At 48.3% G+C, this 19,568-nt stretch overlaps 1 pseudogene; it reads right to left on the bottom strand.

Annotated features, from left to right (window-relative positions):
- Positions 1–16,846: 16,846 nt before the first annotated feature.
- LOC144674187 (U2 spliceosomal RNA) lies at positions 16,847–17,017 on the bottom strand (annotated as a pseudogene).
- Between the last annotated feature and the right edge of the window lie 2,551 nt (positions 17,018–19,568).

The following is a 19,568-nucleotide window of genomic DNA, read 5'->3' as shown; positions in this document are numbered from 1 at the left end:
CACTAACCCTTACACCAAGCTCTTACCAGCCAATCAGCTTACTGGTTTCATGTGATGTCACAGTTGCTTTTACCACTCAGCTTCTACAGAAGCTGAAATTCTCCTGGTTCCAGACTTGCCTCTGCTCCACTCTCAGGCAGGAAAGGCTGTGCTCTGAGCAGAAGTATCTATTTATGCTGATCCTGGTTCCTGACCGGCCTCTGTTCCGCTCCTATAGCCACACCTTTTAGTTGGAGGAAGTGAGACAAGTTAAAGGAAAAGTTATTCAGTGGGAGAACAAGTTCAGCCAGACAGAGGAGAGTGGTGGTGGATGAGGATTGTTTGGCCCTTGTTTCAATATATGACTGAATTCAATAACAAATGTTAAAACCTTAATAAGTTCTCAATCAAGCTAGCAACATTGCTCTCAACCTGATGTATTTTACCCCACTTTATTTTCCTTCTTCACAGTTAACTTAATGGCGATTCGAATACTGTCTCAGCAAAAGTGTGGTCTCTCCAAATGTGTTACTTGCTACCTGGTGGCCATGGCAGTGGCAGATCTACTGGTCATTATCCTGGACCTGATATTAAGACACATACCAATTGTTTATGGGGAGCAGTTCCGGTTCCTGTTTTCCATTCCCGTGTGTAACATACACGCTGTTTTCCTTTATGCAGCCACTGACTGTTCTGTCTGGTTCACTGTCACTTTCACCATTGACCGATTTGTGGCCATTTGTGGCCAGAAGCTGAAAAGTAAATATTGCACTGAAAAAACAGCGACTGTGGTTCTGGGAACAGTGACTGTGCTGAGCTGTTTAAAGAACATTTTCTGGTATTTTATGTTCATAGGTGAATATTTGCTGTTGAACGTCCCCTGGTTTTGTGATGTAACAGGGGGTATTCAGTATTCTCAAGTCTGGGGATCAATCGAGTTCCTCCATAATATTCTAAACCCAGCGGTCCCATTTGTTCTGATTTTGCTGCTCAATGTTTTCACTGTCAGACACATTTTAGTGAGCAGCAGAGCCCGCAGGAGACTCCGGGCTGACAGCAGTGGGGAGAGTCCCAGAGACCCAGAGATGGAGAGTCGAAGGAAATCCATCATTTTACTGTTTGTTATCTCGGCAAATTTCATCCTGTTATGGACGACGTTAATGGTTTATTCCGTGTGGTACCGGATGTGGGATTTGGGATATGGTTCTGTTTGGATTGATGAAGTTGTGCTGGAACTGGGCTTCATGCTGCAGCTCCTGAGTTGCTGCACAAACACTTGTATTTATGCCGTGACCCAGACTAAGTTTAGAGAACATCTGAAGGATATGCTGAAATATCCCTTCACCCAAATTGTTCGACTCATTCATTGATCAGAAAAACGGAATCACTGAGAGCTTCAAGCACCTTCTCATTTTATTTCACATTTCCAGCAGGGGCCATGTCCTGTTCCCCATGGTGATAGGGAATGGGGGTGGGTCCTGTTTCCCACAGTGACAGTGAAGTGAGGGTACAGCCTGCGGCCAATAGTGATGGGAGACTGAGGGTGGGGCCTGTTCCCATGGTGAAAAAGCATTAGGGGAGAGGCCTGTTGCCAAGGTGACAGGGGACTGGGAATTGGGGGATTTCCACATGGTGACAGGACGTAGGGGAGGGTATTGGGTGATCTCTGGCACGGGATCAGCTCACTCAACACAGGCCCGGGATGGAGCCAGGGCCCATCCTGCTCCGTGTGGCTCGCTATCACACCAGGAGACTTCAGCTAACACAGCATAATCTGGAGCCTGGGCCTGTCCTGCTCTGGGGGCTCAGTAACAAACCCCATGAGATGAACTTTTAATAAACACTGCGGTGTATTTAACTCCTTGTCCAACACTGTGAGGCATCTTTCAGTTTTTAGGTTGATTTCACAGGCGATCTCCAGCTCTGAATTCCTCAGCAGAGAGCTTCTGATCTTCGGATAGTCGGAGTCCGGATGGATGTACCCCGGAAGATGCGCCATGGGACATTATCGGAAGTCCCAACGCACTGACTCTGCGGGAACTGCCAGGGAAGTTTGAACATCTGATGGGCAATTCACCTGCTCACTGGGACCCTCCGCAAAAGTCTCCAACTTCAGACAGTTCCCACGTACTTACCTGAATAGATACCCAGGAAATGTTAGACCGATGAAAACCTAGTCTAACTCCTGGGTAACTGCACAGCTGACCGACCAATCACTCACAATGTCCCCCCAACTTGACTGCCTCGTGACCCCCAACTACCCCCGACCCCTGACTCCCCATTGACCTCCCAAAACCCCCAACTCGACCTGACTAGCTGCTCCACCCGACTCCGCCGACGCACCCTATTCCCCCGACTCAACCTGACCACCCTTTGCCCCAGCTACCCGCTTACCCACCTGCCAAACTACCCACCTCACCCACCTGCCAACCTTCCCAGCTTCCACCTTACCTACCTGACACCCTATCCCCTTACCCATTTACCTCACACAACCTACCCCCTTGCCCGCCCACCCCTATTATTCACTTACCTTCTCTCCGTAGCTTTCCAAAGAAGCTTTGGGACATTTAAACTCTTTACTTACTGGTCAAAGTCCTGGAGCTCCCTTCCTAACAGCGCTGTGCGTGTACCTACACCACGTGAACTGCAGTGGTTCAAGAAGGCAGCTCACCACCTCCCTCTCGAGGGCAACTAGGGATGGGCAATAAATGCTGCCCCGGCCAGTGAAGCCCACATCAAGTGAATGAATAAAAGAAAATCCGGCAGCTGGTGTTGTAAAAAGGGGGCGTGGCCTGTCCTCTCCCAACGATCCGACGCTAGGAAGAAGCAGTTCCATTTCAGACTCGCTCCGCATTTCTGGAGAAGCCGGGATGGGAAGACCTGGTCAGGAACGCCGCGCTCCGGTGTGCTGGAGGAAAGTAGGAGTGGGGTGGCAATCCGACAGTGATTGACATTCCTCGGAAGACTCCGGCCTCATCTTTCAATTCGATACTTTACAGCCTTCCAGAATCAACACTGAGTTCAACCATTACAGACTGGAATCTCTGTCTCCATTTCTTTTCATGTTTCACTCTTACTCTTGTTCTCACATTCGGAATGCAGCACAACTGCTCGAGGCACATCTTTTGTTTCTTTACTTGTCCCATTTCCACTCCCTTTGACTCCGCACGACTAGCTCTTCTGTCATTTAATCTCTCCCTGTCTTACACCCAATCACAGAGCTTCCCTATTGTCCTTTTTCTCACCCTCCTGTTGCTTAAAGTCGATGACATTTCAAACTTGTCCAGTTCTGATGCCTGAAACGTTAACTCGATTTCTCTCTGTACAGATGCTGTCAGACCTGATGAGTATATCCAAGGATTTCTGAATGTATTCAGAGGAATTCTCTGTTACTCCAGCCCGGGATCACGGATGCAATGGATGTTATTGAAAACAAGTTCCCTGGGCCATTTTGTTAGAACTTGTTTGCTTCTAAAATTGTATTTTTACTCTTCTGACATTGTCTCAAATTAACCATTAACCTTCTGACATGGATCCATGTATCCATTTAGCATGGGTGGATGATTGGACAATGGAGAAGTAGCAGAGAGTAGGGATAAACGGGACATTTTCGCTTTCTCAGCCGCTAACTAGGGGATTTCTGCAAGGATCAGAGCTGGGGCCTCAACTATTTACAATCCCTGTTAATGATTTAGACAAAGAGATCAAGCTGAGAGAAGTAGGGAAAGCGGAGGGGTGAAATCAAAAAGGAAATTAGGACAGTAAAGAGAGGGCATGAAAGAATATTGGCAAGCAAAATCAACACAAAGATGATTGATCAATTTAGAGTAAGAGGATCACGAAGGAAAGAATGGAGCTCATAAAACACCGAAAAGGTAACCTGTGGGTGGAGGCGGAGGATGTGGGTTTGGGTCTGAATGAATACTTTGCGTCTGTCTTAACAAAAGAGGGGGAGAATGCTGACATTGTAGTTCAGGAGGAGGAGTGTGAAGTATTGGATGTGATAAACGTAGGGAGAGAGGAAGTATCAAGGGGATTAGCATCGCCAGAAGTGGATAAATCACCAGGGCTGGATGAAATGTACCCCGGGCTGTGTCCGCTCCAGTCAACAAGGATCTGACTACTCTAATCCCATTTTCCAATGCTTGGCACATAGCCCTGGAGGCTATGTCAACGCAAGTGAATATCTAAATACTTCTTAAATGTTACGAGAGTTTCTGACTCAATCACCCTTTCAGGCAGTGAGTTCTAGACTCCCACCACTGTCTGGGTGAAAAAAATATTCCTCAACACCCCTCTTAGCCTTCTACCTCTTACCTTAAATCTATGCCCCCTGGTTATTGACCCCACTACTAATGGAAAAAGTGCCTTCATATCCACCCTATCTATGCTCCTCATAATCTCATACACCTCTATCAGGTCCCTTCTCAACCTTCATTGCTCCTAGGAAAACAACCCCAGCCTATCCAATCTTTCCTCATGGCTCAGACACACCAACACAGGCAGCATCCTGGTAAATCTCCTCTGCGCCCTCTCCAGTGCAATCACATCCTTCCTATAATGTGGTGACCAGAACCGCACACAGTACTCCAGTTGTGGCCTAACCAGCGTTTTATACAGTTCCAGCATAACCTCCCTGCTCTTGTATTCTATGCTTCAGCTAATAAAGGCAAGTATCCCTCATGCCTTCTTAACCACTTGATCTACATGCCCTGCTACCTTCAGGGATCTATAGATATGCTCACCAAGGTCCCTCTGATATTCAGTGCTTTTCAGGGTCCTACCATTCATAGTGTATTCCCTTGCCTTGTTAGCCATCCCCAAGTGCATTACCTCACATTTTTCTAGGTTGAATTCCATTCGCCACTGCTCTGCCCACCTGACCAGTCCATTGATATCCTCCTGCAGTTTATGGCTATCCTCCTCGCTATTTACCACTCTACCAATTTTCCTCTTATCTGCAAACTTCTTGATCATACCCCCTACATTTAAATCTAAATCATTTATGTACACCACAAACAGCAAGGGCCCCAGTACCGAGCTCTGTGGAACCCCACTAGAAATAGACTTCCAGTCACAGAAACATCCCTCTACCATCACACTCTGCTTCCTGCCTCTCAGCCAATTTTGGATCCAACATGCCACTTTGCCATGGACCCCATGGGCTCTTACTTTCATGCCCAGTCTGCCATGAGGGACTTTATCAAAAGCCTTGCTAAAGTAAAATGCATTATCCTCATCAACACTCCTGGTTACCTCCTCAAAAAATTCGGACAAATTTTTCAAACACGACCTTCCCTTAACAAACCCATGCTGACTGTCCCCGATTAATCCTTGTCTCTCCAAGGCCAGATATATTCTGCCCCTCAGAATTCTTTCTAGTAACTTCCCCACCACTGAGGTTAGACTGACTGGCCTGTAATTTCCTGGTCTATCCCTTCCTCCCTTTCTTAATATTGGAACAATTTTAGCGGTCCTCCAGTCCTCTGGCATCACACCTGTGGCCAGAGAGGATTTGAAAATTATTGCCAGGGCCCCTGAAATCTCTTCCCTAGGCTCCCTCAACAGCCTGGGATATATCTCATCCGGGCCTGTGGATTTATCCATTTCTAAGGCCGCTAGACCTGCAAGTGCCCCCTCGCTCTCTATGTTAATTTCCTCTAATATTTCACAGTCCTCCACCCTGATATCTGTATCTGCGTTGTCCTTTTCCATTGTGAAGACCGACGTAAAGGATTCATTGAGGACTGCACCCATGTCTTCCGTGTCCACACACAGATTACCTCTGTTATCCCAAATTGGCCCTACTCTTTCCCTAGTTATTCTCTTCCTCTATATATATTTAAATAACCCCTTTGAGTTTTCCTTTATTCTATCCACCAATGCTTTCTCATGCACTCTCTTAGCTTTCCTAATTTCCTTTCTAAGTTCCCTCTACACTTTTTACATTCCAGGAAGGACTCAGCTGTATTGAGCCCTCGGTATCTGCCATAAGCTTCTCTTGTTTTCTTCATCCTAACCTTTATGCCCCTTGACATCCAGGGTTCTTCAGGATTGGTTCCCCCCACCCGTTGCCTTTATGGGAACATAATTGCCCTGTGCTTTTGCTATTACCTCCTTGAAGAAGCCCCACTGCTCTGACACAGTTTTATCTGCAAGTAGCTGCTCCCAGTCCACTTGTGCCAAATCGCATCTCATCTTAGTAAAATTAGCCTTTCCCCAGTTTAGAACTTTTATTCCTGGCCCAACCTTATTCTTTTCCATAACTATCCGAAATCTAACTGAGTTATGGTCACTATCTCCAAAATGTTCCCCTACTGATATGCCTTCCACCTGCCCGGGCTCAGTTCAGAATATTAGGTCCAGAACTGCCCCTTCCCTTGCTGGGCTTTCTACGCACTGTCTAAGAAAGTTCTCCTGGATGCAACTTCAGAATTTTACTCCCTCCCTACCTTGCACACTGAAACTATCCCAGTTAATATTTGGGTAGTTAAAATCCCCTACCATTACTGCCCTATTATTCTTACACTTCTCTGAAATTTGTCTACATATTTGATCCTCTATCTCTCCCTGACTGTTTGGGGGCCTATAGTACACAGGTCATATCTGACTAATTAGATTGAAGTTTTTGAGGAAGTAACAAGTAGGATTGATGAGGGTGGTGTAGTTGATGTGATACACATTGATTATAACAAGGCTTTCGACAAGGTTCCACATGGCAGACTGCTTAAAAAAATAACAGCCCATAGGATCCAGGGGAACGTAGCGAGCTGGATACAAAATTGGCTCAGTGGCAGGAAACAAAGGATGGATGTTTTTGTGACTGGAAGGCTGTTTCCAGTGGGGTTCTGCCGGGCTCAGTACTGGGCCCCCTGCTTTTTGTGGTCTATATTAATGATTTGGGCATAAAAGTAGAATGATCAAGAAGTTTGCAGACAGCAGAAAAATTGGTTGATAGCGAGGAGAGTTGCTGTGGACTGGAGGAAGATATCAATACACTGGTCAAGTGGGCAGAAAAGTGGCAAATGGAATTCAACCCAGAGAAGTGTGAGGTGATGCAATTGGGGAGGTCAGACAAGGCAAAGGATTACACAATAAATGGGAGGAAACTGAGAGGTGTAGAGGAAGTGAGGGGTCATAGAGTGAATGTCCACAGATCCCAGAAGGTAGCAGGACAGGTTGAGAAGGTGGTTAAGAAGGCAGATGGAATCCTTTCATTTCTTAGCTGAGGCATAGAATATAAGAACAGGGAGGTTATGCTGGAACTATATAAAACATTAGTTAGGCCACGACTTGAGTACTGTGTGCTGTTCTGGTCACCTTGTTACAGAAAGGATGTAATTGCATTCGAGAGGGAACAGAGGAGATTTACCAGGATGTAGCCTGGGCTGGAAAATTGCAAATATGAGGAAAGATTGGAGAGGCTGGTGTTGTTCTCCTTAGAACAGAGGAGGCTGAGGGGAGATTTGATTGAGATGTACAAAATTGTGAAGGGCCTGGATAGACTGGATGGGAAGGGCCTATTTACTTTAGCAGAGAGCACATTGACGAGGGGATATAGATTTTAAGAGATTGATAGAAAGATTAGAGGGGAGATGAGGAAAACCTTTTCTCACCTAGAGGATTGTGTGGGTCTGGAACTCACTGCCTGAAAGGGGAGTAGAGGCCGGAACCCTCAACTCATTGAAAAGGTGTCTGGATATGCACCTCAACTGCCGGAACCTGCAGGGCTACGGACCAAGTGCTGGAAAGTGGGATTTGGCTGGGGGGGGGGGGGGGTTCGTTCTTCAGCCGGGGCAGACACGATGGGCCGAGTGGCCTCTTTCTGTGCTGTAAACATTCTACGATTCTACGGTACATTCAGACGGTTGCTATGCAGCCATTCACACCTCATCTGGACACATCTTTTGTTTCTTTACTTTACCCATTACCACTGCCTCTGGCTTTTGTACCATGAAACCTTTTATCCTTTAATGTCTCCTGCCCTCCACCCTATCACACACCTTCCCTTTTGTTCATCGACATCATTCCCTCCCCAGACCAACTCCTATTGGTCCAAATAAAATCGGCCTTCCTGGTAATAAATCCATGAGTTCTGTCATTGGTGGAGATTGTGGCTGGTTAATTGGTTCAATGTTGCTGCTTCTGGTCTCACTGGTGTCAGGTGAGTGCGGCTTGTGTGTATAAAAGGTGCTGCTCGGTGGCTGAAGGGATGGTTGAGTTGTTTGGTATCATGGGGGATTTTGTAGTGAGGGCTTTGTTCCCAGGGCTGGTGTTAGTTGGAGCTGTTTGTGGCTCTGATACTTGGCAACTGTTTCTCGGCCAGAGGTTTCCATGGAGCAGAGTCAAAGCCACCCCTGTGCCTCAGACATTCTCTCCGCCTGGAAGGATCCGGGCATAAGAGGAGTGACGATCCCAGGCAGTGGAGGCACTCAGGTAAAAGCCTCCCTGTACATGGACGACGTCGCCGTCTTCTGCTCGGATCCGCTGTCGGTGCGCAGACTGATGCACGTCTGCGACCAGTTCGAACTGGCCTCGGGAGCCAAGGTAAATCGTGGGAAGAGCGAGGCCATGTTCTTTGGGAAGTGGGCTGACCGATCCTTTGTCCCCTTCACTGTCAGGGCTGACGGCCTGAAGGTGCTGGGGATATGGTTCGGAGGGACCGGGGCATGCGTTAGAAACTGGAAGGAGCGAGTGGCTATGGTGAAAAGGAAACTGGGCATGTGGGAGCGACGCTCCCTCTCCATTGCGGGTAAGAACCTGGTCATCAGGTGTGAGGTACTCTCGCTGTTGCTGTACGTGGCGCAGGTCTGGCCCATTCCACACTCCTGCGCGATGGCGATCACTCGAGCCATCTTCCGCTTTATCTGGAGGTCGAAAATGGATCGTGTCTGCAGGGACGCGATGTACAAGCCTCTAGATAAAGGGGGAAAAAACGTGCCCAACATCGCCCTCATACTGATGGCCACTTTTGTGTGCGGCTGCATCAAGCGGTGCGTAGACCCTCAGTACGCAAACACCAAGTGTCACTACGTGCTGAGGTTCTACCTGTCCCCGGTGTTGCGAAGGATGGGTCTGGCCACGCTGCCGCGGAACGCTCCAAGTAGTTGGACCGTGCCGTACCACCTGTCCCTGGTGGAAAAATTTATGCAGAAAAACACCTTTGACCACAAGTCCATCAGGCAGTGGTCAGCACGTAACGTCCTAGAGGCCCTGAGGGATAAGGAGAGGGTGGACCCTGTGGGATGGTTCCCCGAGCAGACTGTTAAAGTCATTTGGCAGAATGCCTCATCGCCAGAACTTTCCAACAAGCACCAAGACGTAGCTTGGCTGGTGGTGAGAAAGGCCCTCCCCGTCAGATCCTTCCTACACGCCAGGAGTCTCACCCCCTCTGCACGATGCCCTCGAGGTGGCTGTGGTGGGGAAGAGACCGTTGTTCACCTCCTTGTGGATTGTGCCTTTGCAAAGAAAGTCTGGAGAGAGATGCAGTGGTTGCTGTCGAGGTTCATCCCGAGCAGTTCTGTGACACAGGACTCTGTGCTCTACGGGCTGTTCCCAGGGACACACACCGAGACAAACATCAACTGCAGCTGGAGGATCATCAACTCGGTGAAAGACGCGCTTTGGTCTGCCCGAAACTTGTTGGTCTTCCAGCACAAAGAGTTGTCCCCGACCGATTGTTGCGGACTGGCACAATCCAAAGTCCAGGACTACGTGCTGAGGGACGCACTAAAGCTTGGGGCAGCTGCCGCAAAGGCGCAATGGGGAAGGGTCGCTGTCTAAGACCTTTCTACCACAGCGCACCGAGAGACTGGGAACTGTTTAGAGCCCCTCGGGCTGTACAGATCAAAATGAAAGGCTGTAAATGACTGTAATATTGTTTGTACTGATGCACCTGGTGATACATTTTGTAAAAGTTTAACCTGGATTGTACCCTTGTAATGTTGTTTTTGAAATGGTTTTGAATGTGATTGAAGATTTTTATGAATAAAGTATATTTTTACAAAAAAAAAAAAAAAAATTCTCTCCGCCTGGGCCTCCCTTTGGTTCCCATTTCCGTGTGTCTGAGGGTGGAAGTGTGTCTCCACTGCAGACTGTGATGGTGCAGTGTGGAGAGGACAAGCTGCTGCTCAGGGTCCAGCTGGATTTATTTGGAACCTGGCACCTGATCAAAGCTGCTGACCTGACCCTGGGGACAGCAGGTTGTTGGCCAACCAGGATCTACTCTCAGAACCACACTGTCCTCTTTGACTATGGACTCCATGAGTGTGGCAGCAGGTTGCAGGTAATGGGAATCCTCAGCTCTTGCTCTAAGCTTGGGCTGTAGGTTGTTCCCCACTCTTCATTCCAACACTGGGTGAGATGTCAATGATATTGAGGAGATAGCTGTCTCCTGCTTTATAAAACTACAAATTAGCTTTCTATCTTGTATTGTACTTTACTTTAACTGATCCCTGAGTCTCTCCAACCTATGACATCAGCCCCATTGGTCTTGAACCTTCTCTTTGGATCCTCCAAGCTTTTCCTTTTGTTGTTTTGAGGATTTTCAGCTCTATTCCCCTCATTCAGATCAATCCAACTGGAGGTTTCAGTCCAGTTTAATCGAACCAGGTTTAGCATGAGATGTGATGAAAATTTGCTTTTTCATATAAATTTGGATAGCTTGAATTTCCAAGCAATGGTGGGATGTGACACCCAGCTTTCAGAAACTAAGCTGAAGTGTTAATTTTTTTCAAAAGGTTATTGATAAATTAGTACTAAACTTTTATATTATGAAAAGTGAAGTTGCAACAAGATATGGGAACAATGGAATTTACCTGTAGAGAGGATGAGGCTGAGTCAGTATTGAAGACATCCTAAGATCTTTCATAAATGTGAGAAGCCTCCAGCCTCTGCATCAAGTTCCTGTCTAAAGGAACCAAGGATGTGTCAACTCGTATTGAATTCTCCTGTCCAGGTGGTGTTGCTTTGCCTGGGTCTGTACAAATCTGTTTTTTAACTGTTGCCTTAATGAAGGTGTCACTGGGAGCCAGATTAATCAGAATTTTGGGAGTTCTTATAGTAATTTGTAGACATAATGGATGTGCTTAATCTTTTCTTTAAATGTTTACATTTTTATCTAAACCTCCTGAATTTGTGGCAGTCTTTGCTGTTCCTGAATTCCGGGCACTGATCTCAAAATAAAATACTAATTGCAAAACAGTTGAGTGCCTGATCAAGTTTCCCTCGTGGATTTGATCCACCTGACTAGCATCATCTGCCACATCATAACATTCCCTTCATTCCCCAAAATAAATCCATCTGTCTCCAATGTACTCGGTGACTGAGCATTCACAGCTCTCTGGGATAGAATCCCAAACATTCACCACCTGCTGTATGAAGTAATTCCCTGTCACATTAATCTTAAGTGACCCCCTGACCTGAGATGCCTACCCCTAATAATCAACTCTCCTCCGGCTGGGGGGAAGCAGCCTCTTCACACTGATCCTGTCCATCCCCCTCAGAATTGTTTTCAGGGGATGGGATGACTTCATTGTTAGCCCCTGTGGAGAACATTCTCATTTCAGATCAGTTCTTCATTCCTTCACCTGATTCTTTCAGATGATTGGAGATTTCCTCATCTACACCACCCACCTGAACCACACCCCAGAGTATCATGGATCTGTCATTGTGAGAACAAATGGAGCTGTCGTTCCCATTGAGTGTCGTTATTTGAGGTGAGAATCTTTATTCGCTTTGTCAATAAGATCTACAGCTGCTGGTGGTCTCTGAAGATGTCCTAAAATGACTCCCCTGCCTTTCCAGGAAGGGCAATGTGAGCAGTGACCCCATCAAGCCCACCTGGATCCCATTCAGCTCCACCAAGTCTGGAGAAGGGCATCTGTCATTCTCTCTGCGCCTAATGAATGGTATGTGATGGGTGGATGGGGAGTGATTTCCTGTAGTCACTCACTGGGAGTTACAGCCACTGTCTCTAACCCTTGTCCTCTTGTACTTCAGGTGACTGGCTTACAGAGCGCACTTCGACTGTCTACTACCTGGGTGAGCTCATTCACATTGAGGCCTCTGTTTCAATGATCAACCACATGCCCCTGAAGCTCTACATTGACCGCTGTGTAGCTACACTGAGCCCAGACAAGGACTCCACCCGGAGATACAGCTTTATTGACCACAATGGGCAAGGATCTCTCTGCTTTCTCCAGCTGGTCCCATCTCAATGGCTTCACTTGATTCACTTCCTGTCCCTTTTTAATCTTTCTTCAGTTGCCTCCTGGACAGCAAAGCTGAGGACTCCTTTTCAACTTTTGTGTTGCCAAGAGACGAGCGGGAGCTGGACAAGCTCCGCTTTGACCTGGATGTGTTCCGTTTCCTTGGAGATGACCGTTCCTTGGTAAGAGGAAGCTGATCATTGGGGTCTCCATGTTGGGAGGGAGTCACTGAATCATGACTTGTGTTGAATGTGTCCCTCAGATTTTCATCACCTGTCACCTGAAAGTTGCTCCATTGGATCAGAGGGATTCCAGGAACAAAGCTTGTACTTTCCAGAAGGTGCAGAATGTGTCAGTTCCCCCTCTCTCTCCCTCAGGGATGTTGTGTGGGGATGTGATGCACAACCTGGTTGATGGGCTCTTTCTCTTGTTTAGCTGGACCCCATTGGAGGAATCGAGCATTGACATTTGTGCCTGTTGCCATGTGGGTAACTGTGGTGCCACAAGGGAGTTGTGGTTAGGTCCCAGAGGAAGGAGAGATCTTGTACCTGAAGCTGGTGGGACATTGATCCTCTAGATGTTGGACGTCCCCCTTTCCCCTCTCTAACTGGAATGTTTGATGTTGCAGAGAGTGAAGCTGGATTGAAGTGGGAGGGTGAGGCCTCACTTGGACCCCTGCAGGAGATGAGAAGTGGTATCGCACACTCCTGCAGAAACAACAGGTCAGCTTTGACCTTGGCAAGGTAGTCCAAGGTCGCAACACATCGAGTAGTAGATTTAATGCTACGCACATTTCTGGATACAATCTTTACACCCATTTTAAAGCATTTAGTGTCTTACCAAACCTGTTGTCTCTGAGAGTCCGAGACCTTTGGTCTGCTCCTGCATACCCATAGTGTTCACAAATTGCCTCACTTTGGATGGGCTGAGGAAACTGTCCTGAACCTCCCCATTGGAGATGTTCTGCTCAGGTGGCATCTGGGGATTCGTGTAGAGGACGGGATTTGAAATGTCCTCTGTTGGAGAAGCTTCCCCAATCCTCTCCCCCTCTGGGGCGTCGCTGCTCCCGGCTTCCCGGAGCTGGGGTGCGCTGAGCGCTTCACTGCTCCCAGATTGCTGGGGTTGGGGTGCACTGGCCTCTTCAGGTTGTGGGCAAAGTCGGGGTGCGCTGGTCTCCTCATTGTCGCCAATGTTCTGGAGCTCGGGTGTCTCGTCCTCCAACTCCCTAGAGCTTTTCCGCTTCTTCTGTAGGTGCCGCCCTTACCTTTCTTCGTCTGAAGAGCAGCTGTCCTTGTCATCCGTGTCGGATAGGAGACGCCTCTTGCCACTTGTCTGGGAAGTGGCTTGGTCCCTTCTTAGCCCCTTCTTCCTTTTGGCTCTCTTCACCAGCTGCCACTCCCCCTGCTGATTTTCCGCTGCTTCCTCCTCCATTGATTCGCTCTCCTGAGGAGTGGGAGGTTCAGGGGGCAGTGCTGTTGATTGGCTGTCTGCTGCCTCAATCTTATCCTCCACCTTGTCTCTCTCTGTGTCCTCCTTTGTCCCGTTGTTCTCACTGGGGGCCATGGTGTTTGGAGTGTTACAAGAGTCCTTGGTAGTAGTGACACGAAGCATTTCTTCTGCTTCCCCCTCATTGGCGTTGGCTGCCCGTGCATAAGTGAGGCAGCGTTTGGGGCAGGTCCTGTAGAGGTGACCTGCCTCGCCACACAGGTTGCAGCACTTAGTCTGTTTGCAGTCCTTTGTCTGGTGCCCTTCCTGTTTGCAGTTCTTGCAGAGGGCGGCGCTGCAGTTGGCCGCCACATGACCAGACTTGCCGCATGAGTGACAAAGTTTGGGTTGTCCAGCGTAGACCAGGTAGCCACGGCTTCCCCCGATAGCAAATCTGGAAGGAGGGTGGAAGACGGCTCCCTTACCGTCGGTCTTGAGCGTGACCTTAACCTGGCGATGGCTGGTCCAAATCCCGAAGGCGTCTCTAACCTTGGTGCAGCTCCCAACCTTGTCGAAGTACCTGGTGAGGAAGGTGAGCACGTCGGCGACAGCGACGTGGGGGTTGTAGAGATGCACCGTCACCACACGGTCCCGTTGCAACGGCAGAGCAAAGAGCGGCTCCACCGTCAGGATCTTCATCTCCGGCTGGTGTCTCTTCTTCTCGAACACCTTCAGGAACTTGACGCAGGCAGCAACATTCCTGAAGGTCACGTCGAAATATCCAGCGCTGGGGAAGTCTTGCAGGGAGTAGATCTCCTCCGCTTCCAATCCAAACGCCTTCAACAGGATCCGCTTGATGAAGAAGGCCCGATCCATGGGTGCTCCTCCTTCACTGTCCTTCACTGTCACCCGAACGGTGTTACGTACCCCCTGGTTTGGGGCTCCTTTGGTTTTAGCCGTCGCTTCACTACAACTGATCTTAGCCAAAAGGCCGAGAAGCGATAACCCAGAAACCCATGCACCCGTCCCGTCTTCCTCGGCCTCCGGCTTCACCGTCCGTTTTGCTGCGTGTGGCCGAACACGGGCTGAAGACCCGACAGCCAGCATTGAGCATCAGGACCTTTCTTGCTTGATGCTGCCTCCCTGAAGCAGCGCCTGCAACAGCTTCAAAACCCAACAGGGGGCATCGTCCAGTCCCGGGCTCCGCCCTGACAAGCAGCACAAGTGCACACCAGCAGCAGCCCTGCAGTTGTACCAATATCCAACAGGGGGCATTTTCCAGTCCAGGATTCCACCCTGACAAGCAGCACAAGTGCACACCAGCAGCAGCCCTGCAGTTGCACCAAAATCCAACAGGGGGCATCGTCCAGTCCCGGGCTCCACCCTGACAAGCAGCACAAGTGCACACCAGCAGCAGCCCTGCAGTTGCACCAATATCCAACAGGGGGCATCGTCTAGTCCCGGGCTCCACCCTGACAAGCAGCACAAGTGCAAACCAGCAGCAGCCCTGCAGTTGCACCAAAATCCAACGGGGGGCATCATTCAGATATAAAAACAAAGAACTGCGGATGCTGGAAATCCAAAACAAAAACAGAATTACCTGGAAAAACTCAGCAGGTCTGGCAGCATCGGTGGAGAAGAATAAAGTTGACGTTTCGAGTCCTCATAACCCTTCAACAGAACTGAGTAAAACTAGGAGAGGGGTGAAATATAAGCTGGTTTAAGGTGGGGGGGTGGGGGGAGAGAAGTCGGGCGGGGGGGGGGGTGGTGTGGTTGTAGGGACAAGCAAGCAGTGATAGGATCAGATAACCAAAAGATGTCAGAGACAAAAGAACAAAGAGGTGTTGAAGGTGGTGGTATTATCTAAACGAATGTGCTAATTAAGAATGGATGGGAGGACACACAAGGTACAGCTCTAGTGGGGGTGGGGTGGGGTGATATAAGACTAACAGGGCATAAAAGGTATAAATTTAAAAATAATGGAAATAGGTGGGAAAAGAAAAATCTATATAAATTATTGGAAAAAATAAAAGGGAGGGGGAAGAAACGGAAATGGGGGTGGGGATGGGGGAGGGAGTTCAAGATCTAAAGTTGTTGAATTCAATATTCAGTCCGGAAGGCTGTAAAGTGCCTAGTCGGAAGATGAGGTGCTGTTCCTCCAGTTTGAGTTGGGCTTCACTGGAACAATGCAGCAAGCCAAGGACAGACATGTGGGCAAGAGAGCAGGGTGGAGTGTTAAAATGGCAAGCGACAGGGAGGTTTGGGTCATTCTTGCGGACAGACCGCAGGTGTTCTGCAAAGCGGTCGCCCAGTTTACGTTTGGTCTCTCCAATGTAGAGGAGACCGCATTGGGAGCAACGAATGCAGTAGACTAAGTCAGAGGAAATGCAAGTGAAATGCTGCTTCACTTGAAACGGGTGTTTGGGCCTTTGGACGGTGAGGAGAGAGGAAGTGAAGGGGCAGGTGTTGCATCTTTTGCGTGTGCATGGGGAGGTGCCATAGGTGGGGGTTGAGGAGTAGGGGTGATGGAGTGGACCAGGGTGTCCCGGAGGGAACGATCCCTACGGAATGCCGCCAAGGGGGGTGAAGGGAAGGTGTGTTTGGTGGTGGCAGAACTGTTTTTGAAGGTAGCAGCATCAGAACAGATGCGACGGACGCAAAAGAACTGAGAGAATGGGATGGAGTCCTTACAGGAAGCAGGGTGTGAGGAGCTGTAGTCAAGGTAGCTGTGGGAGTCGGTAGGCTTGTAATGGATATTGGTGGACAGTCTATCACCAGAAATTGAGACAGAGAGGTCAAGGAAGGGAAGGGAAGTGTCAGAGATGGACCATGTGAGAATGATGGAGGGGTGGAGATTGGAAGCAAAATTAATAAATTTTTCCAGTTCCCGACGAGAGCATGAAGCAGCACCGAAGTAATCATCGATGTACCGGAGAAAGAGTTGTGGGAGGGGGCCGGAGTAGGACTGGAACAAGGAATGTTCCACATACCCCATAAAGAGACAGGCATAGCGGGGGCCCATGCGGGTACCCATAGCCACACCTTTTATTTGGAGGAATTGAGAGGAGTTAAAGGAGAAATTAAAGGTAAAGGGGGCATCACTCAGTCTGGCACCAATGAGCCTGTCCTGCCACTCAGCACAAGTTCAGTTCAACCAGATCAATGATGGAAAGCAGGACAATGCTCTGAATGACTTTTTCTTCTTTTCAGTTTCCCTTTCACCCTGTAGAGGGCAAAACTGCACCATTCCTGAAGACGCTGCAATACCAGGTCGATGTGTGGAATGGACGGAGAAAGATCCTGTTCCATCTCCCTGCTCCAAAAATAAATTTAATATTTGGTCCCCAGATAAAGGACGTATCGGATATTAAACTGATAAGAACAGATTTTTTTTTGAAAAATATACTTTATTCATAAAATATCTGGAGGAACATTCCAAAACATTTCAAAATCACCATCACAAAACTACAATCAGATTCAACTTTTACACATTGATCACAAGGTGCATCGATACAATCAATGAATATTACAATCATTTCAATATGGTCAATGCAGACAATCAGACAAAAGTATTGGAGTTATCAACATACATCATGTTGCTCTCTGAGGTGCTTCAATATAATTAGTATTCACTGCAGACATTCATTTGGAGCTGTACAGCCCGAGGGGCTCTCAACATTTCCCAGTCCCTGGGTGCACTGTGGCAGAAAGGTCTTAGACAGCGACCCTTCCCCATTGCGCCTTTGCGGTGGCTGCCCCAAGCTTTAGTGCGTCCCTCAGCACGTAGTCCTGGACCTTGGAACGTGCCAGTCTGCAACACTCGGTCGGGGACAACTCTTTGCGCTGGAAGTCCAACAAGTTTCAGGCAGACCAAAGAGCGTCTATCACCGACGTCCAGACCTTCTTTGCAAAGGCACAACCACAAGGAGGTGAACAACGGTCTTGTCCCCACCACAGCCACCTCAAGGGGAACGTGCAGAGGGGGTGAGACTCCTGCCGTGTTGCGGAATCCCTCCCCAAATCTCATTTTGAGAGCACATCCACCATGTTTGTCCAGACTCTCCCATGTACTGTCATCAAAGCCCTTTGTAATGGAGGACAGGAAGGACTGGGACTCCGTACTGTCTGTGGGCTTCACGTCATACAATCCGACATAAAAGGATTTGCTGATCCTCAAAATGTCGGACTGCGATGACTTTACTGAGCCGTCTTCTTCCTTCAGGCTGCTGATCACAGAGCTCTCTCTGTGTACCTTTTGGAAGAAGAAACGTGAGCACGTCTCATCCTGCTCCACGGAGCGGACTCTGGACCGGAAGATGATCTTGGAGGCCTCCGAGGCAAAGAGCGAGGCTTGCTGGCCCTTCACCTCTTGGAGCTCCTCCTTGACATCGACCCCCATCGACTGCAGCTGGAGCAGGTTTTTCTGGAGACAGGAAACGTTCCCCCAGCCTCTCCCTCTCTCTCTTGCCTTCTGAATACCTTTGAGGGTGAAAACCTCTTCATGTTACTAACAAAAACACATGAACATATGAATTAGCAACAGGAGTCGGCCTCTCAGCCCTTCAAGCCCACTTTGCCACTCAATAAGCTCCCGGCTGATCTGATTGTAATCTCATTTCCACATTACCCCCTACCCTCGATAACCTTTCACCCACTTACTTCTCAATAATTAAAAATATTCAACGATTCTGCTTCCATCGCCTGTTGAGGAAGAGAATTCCAAAGTCTCACGACCCTCTGAGAGAAAAGAATTTCCCCTCACCTCTGTCTTAAACAGTGGCCCCAAATACAAGATTCTCCCACAAGAGGAAACATCCTCTCCACATCCACCCTCTCAAGGCCCCTCAGCTTCTTGTATGTTTTAATCAGGTCGCCTCTTACTCTTCTGAACTACAGCAGATACAGGCCTAGCCTGTCCAATCCTTCCTCATAAGGCAATCCGCCCAATCCAGGTACTAGTTGGGTAAACCGTATCTGAATGGCTTCCAACGCATTGACATTCTTCCTCAAATAAGGAGACCAATAGTGTACACAGTGCTCCAGATGGGGTCACACCAATGCCCTGAATAACTGAAGCATCAGCTCTCTACTTTTCTATTCAACAGTGAGGCCCGAGTGCGCAGGCGCAACTGTTGCTGACGCCTTTCCAGTCAGCGGAAGGAGTTACAGTATTTTCAGTGGTAGCAATAGAATCAACATCAGTGCTGCCTCTATTAAATAGCTCAAGGAACGCTGCTTATGGAAAACAAAGAAAAGATTGCTTTCTATTATTCTGCCTGATTGCGTTGGTTGATCTTAGATTTTTCCTTTCTGATTGTGCAATTTAATTAACGGTAACTCGAAGCATAACCATACCAGTGCACTTTCAAACGCTATTTGGGCCCAATTTCCAGATGACAGTCGAACCGGAATTGTCCCGGCCTGTTTCTGTGCTGTAAACTTGTGTGCAGACGACTGAGATGATATTTACACCAGGGAATGGAAAGAAACATTAAAGAATTTCAAGACATCAGCAAAAAAAATGTCAATGTGAAAAGCTAAGACACTGATGTGAGGGGGGCAGTGAGACAACTGAAAACAAAGAGGACATGTCGCTAAAGTCTGAATTTAAAATAGAAAATTCTGGTCAAACAGGTTAGGGACAGTTGTAAAAAACAACACAGCTTCCCCCCCTCCCCCACCCACCCAGCCAAAAGCTGTTTACAGAATGTCTGTGAAAAGAGCTACGCAGAGATTTAAAGAGACACTCCATTCAGCTGACTAAAAGTATCTTCACTTACATCAGTATAGCTCCAAACTCACGATCCAGCTCCATTTACTCCTGTGCTTCACTTGCTGACTCTGTAGCCTCTCAAGCAGAAGGTTGTGGGTTCAAATCTCACTCCAGAGATTTGTGCACTTAATCCAAGCTGACAGTCCTGTTGGAGGAGATCGGAAATCAAGGCTTTAACAAGT

This window comes from Cetorhinus maximus, unplaced genomic scaffold (assembly GCF_964194155.1).
Source record: "Cetorhinus maximus unplaced genomic scaffold, sCetMax3.hap1.1 HAP1_SCAFFOLD_584, whole genome shotgun sequence".
Lineage (NCBI taxonomy): Eukaryota > Metazoa > Chordata > Chondrichthyes > Lamniformes > Cetorhinidae > Cetorhinus > Cetorhinus maximus.
Note: the sequence above shows the minus strand (reverse complement) of the source record. Positions and strands in the feature narration are given on the sequence as shown.